Here is a 14,419-nt window from a genome sequence, read left to right on the forward strand (position 1 = left end):
GGGCCCCTCCAGAAAGCAAAACCCACACGGACCCTCCCCCCAACCGGTTCGGGAAAAAATTCCTTGAAGAGAGGTGGAAAGAACCTGTTTATTTCAGGCACAGCACCCCCAGCACACAAAATGAACAATATCCAATGACACCGCTCTAAGAAAGATGACAAAATCAGAAAGTCTCTCTCGGGGGTGGTTGCTCTGTTCTCAGTCCCTCCAGCGCTGGGGCAGCTGCTGCAGCCAAAACGGTGCAAACTCTCGATGTTCCCATATCCCAGTCCGGAGCAGGTTTGAGATGGTCACAGAAACAGGAGAGGAGAAACAGTCCAGGAAGGAATTTGGACTGTTTAGCTAAACTAGCTAATAAGCAGAAGTAAAAGCAAGAGCAAAAGCAAGAGCAGAAAAGAGAGCAAGCAAAGCAGCAAGCTGAAAGCAAGAAGTGAAAAACAGCCCTATGTACTGCCCTTCTCTGTGTCCCTGATAAGAGAAACCCAAACAAACTTCCACTCTTCAGAGCCAGTCTCAAAGGCACAGAACATATGAATGGGGATACAAGCATCATAACGTCACCCCAGGACACATGGGCTGCCTCTCATCAGTTGAGAGTACTGGGGCTCTGTGCTTTCCTTGCTATGGAAAAGAATCGTCTGACTTTTCAGATACCCATTGCCAAAATAGGTACTTTTGCAAAAAATTTTCCTCTATGCAAGGGTATCTCTCAGAAAAAAACTGCTTACTCTGGCTTGTCTTGGCCTCTGATGGTCATCTCTTATCTGCCCCTATGTCCAGGTTTAGAGCAAATTTGGGGAAGAATCCCCCAAAGGAGCTCTGGTGGGAAAAGCAGATCCAATCGGCCCCTCCCCCCAACTGGTCGGGAGGAAGAAATACCTCCTTGGCGAAAGGTGGAAAAAAAACCTCTTTATTAAACAATAAGACCAAAACAGTATCAAAACAATGAGACCCCTTGCCACTCTAAAAGAGATGACAAACTGAGAAAACTCCAGGTTCAAGCAGCAGCTCACTCAGTCTCTGATCTGTCCCTCCGGTGTTGGAATTGTCACAGGCCAGGCCTGGCCTGGTGGGCCACAGCTGCAGCTGCTGGTGCTCTCCTGGGTGTTCAGTCCAGAGCAGTTTCAAGAGGTCTAAAGAAAAAGGAAAAAAAAACAGTCCAGGGAACTTTTCTACCTCAGCTAGCTAACATTAACTAAAAAGCAAAAGAAGAGCTCTCTGCCCCACTGTCTGTCTGTAGACAACACAGTCAGGAGCAGAAATGTGGAGGAGTAAATGCAGTGTCTGAAAACAAACTGCGCACTTCTTCTCTCCCCCCCTTCACTCTTAAAGGTACAAAACTTAATATTATTCAACATAAACAGAATGAGACGACTGGGGATAAAAGCATCATATAGTCAACCCAGGACACCCTGAAACACTGGGGCTCTCTTCTTCCATTCCTATGGAAAAGAACCGGCATTCTTCTCCAGGGACCATGGCTAAAATTAGAATTTGGCCTCCCAAATTCCATATATCCAAGGATTGCTCCTAGACAAAAAAAACCCAGAACAAACAGGTCAGGCTGGCTCTGTCCTCTGGTGATTTTCTTAGACTATGAGCTGAATGTTTTCATTTGGAAACACCTTGGAGAGGGCACAGAGATCACTTAAAAAGGGATTTTGAGGTCTTGGGCATATGACCACTACATATGGACAAAGGAGCTCTGTGCTCTGTGCTGTTGTGGTGGTTTTGCATCATGGAAGTGATGTCCTAAGAGAAGCTGCAAGCAGCTTCCTCTGTGTCTTGCAAAAAAATCCATCAGTAATTAGCTTTGAGAATTGACCATCTGTTCAACCACTAAGGAAACTGTGCACGCCTCTGTGAAGACACATGTTAAAGATGAGAAAGCCTGGGAGGGTCTCTTTCCCTTCTGGCTGGCAAAGAGGTAACAAGGATGATCCGGCCCCCGTCTCAGCCAGTCCGGGCTGGGCGGCTCCTGCCATGGAGCCGAGCCCCTTCCCAGGGACCCCGCCAGGCCCCGTCGGCTGCCAGGCAGGGCAGGGGAAGCCGCAGGGCCAAGGCCAGGCCGGGCCACGGCTGCAGTTGCGAACATCTGGGCACTGCTGAGCCCTGCCCCGCTGCCAGCCCGGGCCCAGCCAGGATCCGCCAGGCCCCAGGAGCAGCCCCGGGCCAGGCCGACTCAGCCAAGATTCTGCCACCGTTGGGGTTCACCCGCAAGCCCCGGGCAAGCCCCGATGGCTTCTCCTCCCGGCTGTGCTGCTGCTGTGTTCTTGCCTGGCTGCTGAGATCCTGGCCCTGCCCCAGCGCGGCCCATCCTGACACAGCCCCAGCGCAGCCGCAGCAGAAACCTCCATCATTAAACAGCTCCAGCAGCAAGCACCGAGCCCAGCCGGGGTCACAGAGCCATCTGCAGGCCCCGGGTGAGATATGAACTCTTTCAGTGCTTCCATCCTCCCTCGAGTGAGAGAAAAGGACAAAGTGCAGGCACATAGAGGAGCAACATGAAGATGCCAGGGTCAGTGAAGAGGAAGTTGAGTCCCAGATGGGAGGGATGAGGAGATGCCTTGATCTTGGGGCTGAAATCCTCTTGTAAAGCTATGGAGAATGATGTAATTGATACATCAGACTCTCTTTTTTCCTATAATGCATTGAAAAGTACAGGGAGATGACTTGTTCAGAATTGCCTCTGTGGCAGCAGGTCTCTGGCCACAGAGAGAAACAACTTTCCCAGGCATCATGGTGGGAAAGTCTGTAAGAAGATCAGAGAAAAGAATGAGAAACAATTCTTATCTTCACTAGCTGAACCTAGTATTGTAAACATATGGAATGTGTTATGGAGATTTACCAATGGGAGGTTTCTTAAATAGCCAATGATGATGGTATTTGGATTGGAGGACCAATTAGGACCACCTGTAGCGAACTAGACTAAAAAAGTATGGGTTTCTTAAAGATTATTGTCAGCCTTCTGTGAATCATGGAGTCGAAGTCTATTAATACCTGGCTGTGGGCCCTTGACGTGAAAGGCTCCCATGCTAATGGAATCAAATGCTGAAGTAGCTGTGATCCCATGAGAAGTTTGAACAAGGAAAGAGAGTAGAGTGACGAGACCCTGTGCCCTCAGGGACAGAAGAAGATCTCTGTTCCCAGAGATGAAGATGATTTCAGAAATAATGAAGAGAACCTTGCTCTTAAACAGTTCATCTTTAAACAAAGACCCCATAAGTTGACATGGCCCATAAACACAGCTGGGGGAAAAGATGTGGAAAAAATGGGAGGGACTTCACAATTGCAGATTTTCTGGATGGCTGCTTTTCATGGAAATTGAGAGCCATGAGAGAACAGTTTTCTTATGGAGAAGTCTCCATAGCATGAAAGAGAGACTCCTCTCCCTAAAGGAAATGAAGAAAACTATTCTAGAGGTGGTAAACTGACTGGAAATTTTAGGTTTTGTCTCCTTATATTGTCGATAAGAAAGAAAAGGTTGTAGGGAGAGAAGAAGTGTTCTCAAAGTTTTCTGATTCTGATTCCTATTGTTCTTTTAATTGCTAGTATTAACATTGTGTTACCCCCTTTAAATACTCTTTCTTTTAGTTACTATTATGAATTTTTCTTTATACCCTTTAAAAGTTTTGAGCCTACTTTGCCTTCCTCCGAATCCTTCCTCACAGCAGATAATGAGTAAGTATATTCTAGTGAGTGCACCGGTAATTAGCCAACACTGAAACCACCACACTAATTGAAACATTTGCAAAGAAATCTCAAAAAATACTAAAAAAAACTTCCTGATGAACTGCTCCAGACAAGAGGGAAATCAAGGCAGAGCCATGGTTTGCCAGGACTTGCTTGATCCTAATGGGCCCATTAGTTCATTTGGAGCTGAGCCCTGGAACCTCAGGGCCTGAGAGGAGATGGCACAAACCTTTCCAGGAGTCCAAGACAGAAAAAAACAACACAGCATCTAAAAGCATGATTGGGTCCAACTGAGACCAATCCCCAACACAGGCTCCTTATGGAGTCCTTGGAGGAGAGAACTGGAGGCCAGGATGGCACAAGAAACCTCTTAGAGACTCGGTGTGGAAAAAAAAATCCAAAGTACCCTAAAACTTTGAGTATCTCAAAGTATTAATGAGCCCCACTGAGTGTCAGTACAAAGCTCTCAAGGGACTTGTTAAAGCAGAAAATTGAGACCATGATTGTACAAAGTTCTAACAGAGTCTGTATCAAACTGGAAATACCAAGTACCTTAAAATAACTGAAGTACCCTGAAGCACAATTGGCCCACAAAGTGTCATTACAGATTAAGGTTCTCAAGGGACTCATTAAAGGAGATACTGGAGGCTGGAACTGCACAATCTTTTTCATAGTCTGTATCAAAAGGGAAAACACCAAGTAGTTTAAAAAACTGAAGTACCCTAAAGTATTAATGAGCCCCACTGAGTGTTGTTACTGACAAAGCCTCTCCGGGGACTAATTGCAGCAGATAATTGTAGGCCATGATTATTGCACAAAAATCTTAGAGACTCCAAGGCAAAAGGCAAACCCAAAGTCCTTTGAAAAACCTGCAATCTCTGCAGGGAGAATGAAGGAGCCCCCAGAGCCATTCCTGACCCAGGCTCCCCAGGGACTCCTTCCAGCAGATCCTTCAGGCCACTGGGATGTGGGCTAGGGGGATATGCTGAGGGCAGGACAAGGGGCTGACAGTGCCCAGAATGGCTGGGGCTGTGCCAGGAGCCCCAGTGCCTAAGGACAAGGTGTCTCCTCACGGCCCTTGGTGGCACAGACCCTACTGCTGTGCCCCAGGGCACCAAGACTTGGCTACTCTTTGTCCTTACCTGTCATCAGTGATTTCAGTTCTCTGCTGTGCCTGGGGACACTTTCTCAGTTGTGTCCCTCAGTGGGACCCATTAAAAGTCCAAGAAACTTTGGAGTTGGATTCTGACTTGGAGTTCTGGAGAGGTTTCTTCAGCTCCCTCTCAGGGACTGATGTTCAGGGCCTGAGCACAAAGCCCCAGAGGCTCATTAATGTCCTTGTGCTGTGTCTGTGCTGCTGAGCTGGGCTAGGCTCCTGGCACAGAGGCAGCTCCTGGTAACCAAGAAGAGCTTCAAAAGCACATTTCTCTTGATGAGCAGCTCTTCTGCCAGCCCAGCAGGGCTGGGGCACTGCCTGCAGCCACCCTGGGCACAGCACAGAGGCACAGAGAGCTTCAATCAGTCAGGGCTGGGAAGGTGCTGAGAAGTGCCAGCCCATGGCACAGGAACCTCTGGCTGCAGGACAATGCAGCTGCAGTTCCTGGAGTGATCTCCTAAAGCTGGAACATCCCAGTGCCTACAGACCCTGTGAGTACATTCTCTGATTGTCTCTTGTGCAGAGTAGCCAGGGGTGCCCAGGGCTGTCGTGCAGAGCAGGGTCCTGCAGCCCAGGGCGCTGTGCTGGGGCAGGGACTCTGCTGCCTGCCAGGGACAGCTCTTAGTCAGCCCTGGCAGCTGCTCCCAGCACTGGGGGACAAGGTCTGGGTGGGAGGAGACAGCTGGTCAGGTTTGGAAGTGTTCTCCTTGTGTGGTGATGATGCTGCATTGTCTAGGACTGCTCCCATCCCGGCATTTAACTGCAGAACATTTCCAAGTAGATTATACAGGGAGCCTAGCAAGGCAGGGGCAGCAGGAAAGGGGAAGTCCTGCATTTTTAATCTATTGTTTTGGGTTACCTGAATGGGAAATTGACCATAGATATTCATTTTAGTTCAGCTTGAGGCAAATAAAAAAAAAAATTATCTCTGATCTAAACAAATCAGGCAGTGACAGAAATCAGCACAGGGCCCCTCCCAGGCAGCATCAGTGTCACTATTCCAACCTCCTCAGGGTTTCTCTGAAGTTGCCATCAGAGCCTGCAGAGCCAGAGCCTCCCCTGGGCAGTGTCTGAGCTGAGAAGGGTCTGCAGGACAGAGCTGAGCCCCCAGGGCAGGGCTGGGCTCTGGCAGCACTGGCAGGGCCCAGCCCTGGGCACAGGGAAGCAGCTGCTGGCAGGGACAGCTCCAGGCATCAGAGCCCTGGGTAGGGAGAGGGGAGAAAGCACTCCTGAGCAATGCTGGAATATTTAAAATCCTCTCCAAACCCAACTATGCCATGATTACTTTTGTTACAGATCCCCATGCCAAGGCACAGCAAATGTCCAACAGCAGCTCCATCAGGCACTTCCTCCTGCTGGCATTGGCAGACACACGGCAGCTGCAGCTTGTGCATTTCTGCCTCTTGCTGGGCATCTCCCTGGCTGCCTTTCTGGGCAACGGCCTCATCATCAGCGCTGTAGCCTGCGACCACCACCTGCACATGCCCATGTTCTTCTTCCTGCTCAACCTGGCCCTCTCTGACATGGGCTCCATCTGCACCACTGTCCCCATAGCCATGCACAATTCCCTCTGGGACAGCAGGAACATCTCCTACTCAGGATGTGCTTCTCAGCTCTTTTTCTTTCTGTTCTTCATTGGAGCTGCATACTATCTCCTGACCATCATGTGCTACAACCGCTACATGTCCATCTGCAAACCCCTGTGATGCCGAATTTTGCCCCAAACAGGCAGAGTGACTGCCTAATCAGACTTAGCTTAAGTCAATTAAGCAGGAGGTATTTTTATTAACGACGCGTCGGAGAAATCACAAAATGGATTTCTGAGTTCATATAGCAAAAGCAAGCCTTATATACAATTTTGGGTATAGGATTACATCAGATCAGATACATAATCATGCATATTCATATGGGGCGTGGTGTAGGCGGAGCGTGGGCGGAGCGTAGGTGGAGACATCTCTTTTGGGGAATTTTCAGGTGGTCGTTCCTGTTGCCTTCATCATAGACGGGGTCTTTCCGATGAGTCTTCCTCTTTAAACTTTTGAACTCCTTTCCTAATTTGGTCAATTCCCGGTGTATTTGGCTTAGATCCCGTGGCTTGGCAAAACCCTTAGGGTCGTTTCGACATTGCTGGCTCTACACCTGCTTAGCCCATTAGTTTCTCCTATACCTATCTCTTCCCCTGTCATGATGCTCTACCTCTTATCTAATTTGTTGCTCTGTTTTCCTAGTTCTGTGCTTTCTCCGTGTGTTCTAGTGCTAGGCCCTTCTTTACATGCCTCTCATTCCATGTTTTAACCCATTACTTCTGGAAGGCTATCTGCTTTAGGGCTTAATTTCCCCCCTTTTTCTTGTAACTTACGAATTCTTTCGTCAAGTTCTGGTTCCACAGGACGCTGATAGGCTCGTACCATTGCCCAAATCATTTGGGTCCTTTTCATTATGCTCCTTAGTCTCCACCACAAACAAATGTTTTAACAAATGTTTGTAAGAGTTAGTAATAACAAAGCTACAATTACTACTAGCATTGGGTGCACGGGTGCACCAGGTAATGGAAGACCTTTGTAGCTGTTGGGGAATATCCTGTAAAGATGTCCCACCAGTGATGCTGGCCTACTTGTTCTACTTCGGTCAGGACAGAATAGTTGTTTGATTCACCTTTTGCACCAATTTCTTTACTTCAGGGTGTGCAAGCATTGCTTTGAGAATCTTGACGTCCATCCCTATTTGTAATTTCGGTATCTCTTGATATAGGTTGAAATTTGCGTTAATTAGCTGTTGGGTAGTTATTGGGACAGTGTAATGAAAATCACAACCTACGATCTTGGTAAAGTTGCATACACAAAAGTTAGTATTATTAGTCTCTTCTTGGCAATTATCTATAGTGACGTTGCCACAAGCTGTCCTTATGCAAGCACACCCGTTTCCTATATAGTAAACTTGTGATTGTGTTCTATCATGCGGAAGCATTTCTAAGGTACATACACTATTTTCAGCATCTAAGCATAAATCTTTGGCTTCTACCACAACATTTTCGCAAACATAGCCTAATTGTCCTCTAGGGATACATGTTTCTGTGCTAACCGATTGCCACCTATTTTTGGTGTAATCATAACTGGCCCAGACGCTATAGTCTATTGGCCTGACAATGACATCTTGGTGTATTGTCCCTAGAGTGAGGATGGGAAAGATAGCTCTTTCCTTAGCCGCACTAATGGTGAGGACATAAGCTTCAATGTGTTCTTGTTGAGGCTCATAAGTGAAGTTCACTAATTGCCAAACGCCATCTCACACTGTGCTTTTCCTTCCTCAGGACCACTAGATGCTACGATCTTTCCCGCAGGGTAGAGAAGGGGGTGAGGGTTATAGGTTATGTTTTGAGGATGTAGCTCCCCAAGTGAATCTTCTCTATAAATCACCGAGTTTCGGGGTTGTGATCCAGGTGGATCTTCTCTGAAGTCACTCCACTGACATGAAATTGGGCCCTTTTGCTGGGTCCAGGCAGTGGGCTTGCCCATTCTTACTGGACTAAAGGTAATTAGGTTATGTTCAGAGGCTGGCTCCAAGGGTTCAATTGTTAGCACTAGCCGCCTTGTTTTCCTTTCTTCTACTGGGTCAAGCTCTCGACACCCAATTTGGATTTGGTCTCCCTCGTATGCTACCATGGGGGACTGATGCCATATCTCACTCGCGTATGGCTGATTGTTACGTAAGGCATAAACTTCAAAATGGGGTCCTCTCAATCCCAACTCCGGGTGGATACACTGGTGTGCATGAGACCATGGGTCTATTGGGGAAGAGTCTTGGGGAAGAGCTATACTTATCGAGAGTCCAATGATCAGAGTTGCAAAGGTTTGAGGTGGAGTCAGGATCATGACGTCTGCTCCTCTTGTTTGTTCTCTTCCTCTTGTTTGTTTTCCGGAGCTTTCTTGACCCGTGAATAATGGATCCACGTAGGTCGCTCCTTGATCCGCACCACGGTGAAGATAGTCAGCAGCACTTGGAAAGGTCACTCCCACTTTTCTTGTAGGGGTTTTCCTAAAAGATTCTTAACATACACCCAATCACCGGGATTAAACGGATGCAACTTACAATCAGGTTGTTTAGGTTGGTGCTCTATCATCACAGTAGCATTTTCATCGAACTGTTTCCCCACCGTAATTATATAATCATAAATGTACTGATTACCGATTTGGTCTATTGCATCTCCATTTACAACTTGCATAGCATAGGGTCTACCATACAGAATTTCAAATGGACTTAACTTTTCTTTTGATCTTGGTTTGACTCTCAGTCTGAGCAGAGCAATAGGCAAAGCCTGATACCACTGCAAATTAGTCTCCTGGCATATTTTGGCAATTTGCTATTTGATGAGATGATTCATCTTTTCCACTTGCCCACTGGCCTGTGGTCGGTAAGGCGTGTGTAATTGCTATTTGATTTGTAATGCTTTACTTATTGCTCTCACTATTTTGCACAGAAATGTGTACCTCTATCCGAAGAAATGCTCTTCGGTACCCCAAACCGTGGAATAATTTCATTCAACAGTACTTTAGTCACCTCTCTTTCCTTATTTGTCTTACAAGGGAATGCTTTAGGCCACCCAGAAAATGTATCAGTTAATACCAACAAATACCGAAATCCCCCTTTTCTTGGGAGTTCAGAAAAATCAATTTGCCATACTTCACCCTTGATTTATGGCTCCTTGGTGTACCTTGGTTCTCGTATTCGGGTTATTTTTCAGACACCGCTCGCACTGGGATGTAACGTGTTTTACAGTAGTAAATAATTTTGGTCCTGCTATCCTAGCTCGCAAATGTTGGTAAAGTGGATCTAGGCCCCAATGGGCCTTTTCATGCTCTGTTTTCACAATCTGCCACATTAGGTTCCCTGGTATTATCAACTGTCCTGTCTCTAATTGTCCCCATCCACTGTCTAAGAGTTTACCTTTATTCCTTTGGATCCATCTGTGATCTGATTCCTGGTATTCTGGCTTGATATCAGTATCCAGCTCTCCTGGTATTAGGGCTACTATTTCTACTTCTCCAGTCCTAGTGGCAGCCAATTTAGCTTCCGTATCTGCCTTCCCGTTCTCTATTTCTGGGATAGTGTTACCTTTCAGATGTCCTTTACAATGCATTATGGCCACTTGTGCTGGGAGTTGGACCGCCTCTAGCAATCGCAGAATCTCTTCAGCATGTTTGACTGTTTTTCCTTGTGTAGTCAATAGTCTTCTTTCTTTCTAGATGGCCCCATGAGCATGTACAATGGAGAAGGCATATTTAGAGTCTGTCCATATATTAATTTGCATGTTTTCCGCCAATTCCAGGGCTCGAGTCAGAGCTATCAGCTCTGCCTTTTTGGGCTGAAGTCCCTGCAGGCAAGGGGTTTGACTCAATTACCCTTTCTGTAGTAGTGACTGCATAGCCAGCCATTCTTACTCTTTGCTTCACGAAGCTGCTGCCATATGAGAACCAGTTGTCTGCATCTTCGAGCAGCTCTTCTTTGAGATCTGGGTGACTGGAGTAGACGGCTTCAATTGTTTCCAGGCAGTCGTGTTCGATGGGTTCTGCTGGGGCTCTTCCTTCTAGAAATGAAGCTGGGTTCACAATGTTAGTTACCTGAATGGTTATGTCATGTGATTCAGCCAAGATGGCCTGGTATTTTAGGAATCTGGAAGGCGACAACCAATGGTTGCCTTTCTGTTCTAGCACGGCCGATACAGTGTGAGATACTAACACAGTCACCTTTTGGCCCAGCGTGAGCTTTCTGGCCTCTTCTATGTTAATTATCACTGCAGCCACTGCCCTCAGACAGCCTGGCCATCCTTTACTCACTTCATCCAATCGCTTGGAGAAGTAGGCCACAGCTCTCTTGTGTGTTCCCAACTGCTGTGCTAGGACTCCTAGGGCCATCTCTTGTCGTTCATGGGAGAACAGCCAGAATGGTTTTGATACATCTGGGAGACCTAAGGCCGGTGTTCTCATTAGCTCCAGCTTCAACTTCTTGAAGGCCCCTTCCGCCTCGGGAGTCCAAACTAGGACATTCTTGGTTTCCTTTAGCAAATCATACAATGGTTTAGCGAGTATCCCATACTGGTAGATCCATAGCCGACACTAACCTGTCATCCCCAGAAAGGTGCACAGATCTCTCACTGTCCCTGGTTTAGGCATCTGACAGATGGCCTCTTTTCTAGCTGCTCCCAGGGAACGCTGTCCTCTGGAGACTTCGTATCCCAGGTACACCACTTCTTTTTGCACCAACTGTGCTTTCTGTTGAGAGACTCAATATCTCAGAAAGTTTAACAAGGAAATAGTCCATTCAATACATTCTTCCTCTGTCACTGTTGCTATTAGGAGGTCGTCTACGTATTGCAGAAGGGTGCCATCTCCCAGCGGCCTTTCCCACTGTTCTAATTCTTTGGCTAACTAATTCCCAAAAATCGTGGGAGAATTGCTCCATCCGGATGTAATGTCTTGGTTATTTCGTTTACTGCTCTCAGATCCTAAACTAGTCTATAAGCTCCATTAGGTTTCTTTACTGGCAGGATTGGTGTATTAAAATCCGATTCACACTCTATCAATTTCCTTTCTATCTTCTAACCTCAGTGGGTATTGTTTCCTAACTACCGGCCTTGCTCCAGGCATAAGTTCAATAATGATAGGTGTGGCTTGTTTTGATTTCCCGGGTATATTGGTAGCCCATACTAATGGATATGTCTCACTCAGGATACGCTCAACATTGTGACTTTTAGGCTTCGGTTCTATACAGCTGATTGTTAGGCTTAAGGCTGTAATCAGTTGCTCTTCACTTACTTGAAATCCCAATTTATCTTTGTTGAATTTTATCATGGCTCCCAAGTTCTCCAATAGGTCTCTGCCCAATAAGGGCTTTGGTGAATTTGGTAAATATAAGAATTGATGAATTCCCATTTGTTTCCTAATATTGTATTTAATGGGTTTTAAAAGTTAGGCTTTTCTGGTTGGCCTGTTGCTCCCACAAATTGTACAAATTGATCACTTTTAGGTACCAATTCCTGATTTAAAACCGAAAGAGTTGCTCCTGTATTAATCAAAGGTACTGTTTGAACTGTGCTTTCAGCCCACTGAGTTAATTGATCTACTATAATTAACAAATATTTCCACCGACTTACTTTACAAATTCAACCTGGATCTTTGGAAATAGCCGTTAGGCTGTTTTGCATCCTCCAGAGGGAGGGCTTTAAACACCCTTTTTTTTTTTTTTTTTTTTTTTTACCTTTTAACAGGTGAGACACACCTGAGTAATTTGCTTTTGAATTTCAAATATCCCCATACATCCAAAAAAAACATTTTAAAAAGTGACCACAAAAGGCTTTTGCTTCCCAGTATGTCCGTCTATATAAGTTATCTAAGATCTAATGTGCCACTGGTTTTGGCATCATAATTCTATCATCAGGAAAAACTCTTTATAGCTGCCAATTCTACTAGCGGAAGGGAAAGAGTCTCGTGCTGAATTTCTATATTTTTTGTAAGGTCATAATTTCAGTATCTCCCTTTCTTAAGGTCGCTCTTTTTGCTTCTTTACCAGCCAAATTATTTCTCTGACTCTAATATCCCTCCCCCTCTGGTGTTCCTTTATATGAACTATCCCCTCCCCTATATTAACCCCTTCCTTTGAGTGTTTATAAGTCCCCTTTCCTTCCAAATTTCTCTAAAAGTATGTACTATACTAAAAGCATATTTGGAGTCTGTATAAATAGTCCCTTCTTGCCCTTTTAAAATCCACAAGCTTGCTCTGACCAGGAGGGACTAAAGGGACCGGACTCCTTCGCTCTAAACTTTTCCACTTCACCTGAATGCTAACCCATGTCATTAATTTCTAGATCATCTTCTTTAGGTGAAGAATAAATTTCAAGTTTTCTTTCACGGGGTTTTATCTGTAAATTTAGGGCTATTATTAGATCTCTGCCTAACATATTCTCCTCGGCCTCTGGTATCAACAATAAATCATTTACTCCAAATTTGTCATTTGTTTCAATTTTCACCCCTTTTATTATAGGAACAGGGAAAGCTTCTCCTGTAATTCCGATTACTGAAACTTGCTCACCACTCACTTCACATCCCTGGGGTAATTTTGTCACTATTGACCGAGAAACTCCTGTATTTACTAAAAATACAAATTCCTCACTCTGAGGACCTACTCTTAGCTTTATTATCAAGGGCTCTTCTAGGTGTAATTCGATCTTCTTCGTTAGACAAAACTCTGCCCTCTCTGATTTTCCTGAGAAGTTTTCTCATCTTGCTGTTTCTTCCTGCAATTTTTTTGCAGGTGCCCCTTTTTATGACAATAAAAACAGGTAGGTCCCACACCCTTCTTTTTCTCATTTCCACTACATGCATCACAGCAACGTTCCTTGGGCTTTGGACCTTTCTTATCCCTTTCCAGGGCTAGTACTAGGGGATCCTGAGGGGCTACGTTAATTTCACATTCTTTTTGCCACTCAGGTTTATTCCTTAGGGTGAAGAACATGTCTGCGTACATTATTTCATCCCATTTATTGAGCCGGCGGAGGAGGAGTATTAGTTGCAAAATAGTGTTATAATTAGTTGTTCCCTCTGGTGGCCATTTTTCTCCGTCATCAAGACGGTACAGGGGCCACCATTGTGTACAATACTTAAAAAGTGTCTTTTTACTTATGTTTCCCCCTGGAATCCCTCCCAGGTCCTTCCAGTGTCTTAGGATACATCCTAAAGGGGTTTTCATATTTATATCTTTACTCTGTTGGCTTCCCATGGCTATTCTCTGTATTCGTGCTCTTTTCCACAAGTACTATATGCCAATATACCTTAACACTTCATTCACACAATTTCCATTCGCTTCGTCCAGGAAATGCGGATCGGGACTCCGCTCTCGTTTCGCAGCGATGCTGCGTCTCACTCACTCCACACACACACCCGTACAGTGAGAGGTTCCTACCTTATGGTCTTATGTCAAAACAGGCTGTTTTACCGGGTTTGGTCACAAGAGGTCGCCGATAGACCGTGAAATACCGGGTTCCCAAGTTCATGCACATACATTTCCAATCTGTTTACATAGAAAGTAATAAAAGTGTCCCCTATAAGATTTTACAACGGACACATAGAACAGACGCAAAAGGATCACCGGCTGACAGACCTCTCAGAAAGCAATCTTAGTTTTCAACCCTTAATCCACAGTATTATAACATTAAATACAATATTGAAAACAGTTGCCCACACAGTAAAAACAGACCAAAGATACCAAGATAAACAAATACTCCTTCCAGCAGGACTTTAACCTGCGTTTTCTCTTTTCCTTGCTTTTTTTTTTTTTTTTTTTTCTTTTTTTTCTTTTTTTTTTTTTTCTTTTTACGTTCACAAAACCAAATGCTGGGACTCTAACCCAGTAGCTGGGACTCTAACCCAGTAGCAGGACTTTAACCTGCATCTCTATTTCTGGGACTCTAACTCAGTAGCAGGACTTTAACCTGCGTCTACGGGACTTTAACCCGCATTTACGGGACTTTAACCCGTATCTACGGGACTTTAACCCGTAAAATCAGGGATTTTTACC

This window comes from Melospiza melodia, chromosome 7 (assembly GCF_035770615.1).
Source record: "Melospiza melodia melodia isolate bMelMel2 chromosome 7, bMelMel2.pri, whole genome shotgun sequence".
In the NCBI taxonomy this organism is placed as follows: domain Eukaryota; kingdom Metazoa; phylum Chordata; class Aves; order Passeriformes; family Passerellidae; genus Melospiza; species Melospiza melodia.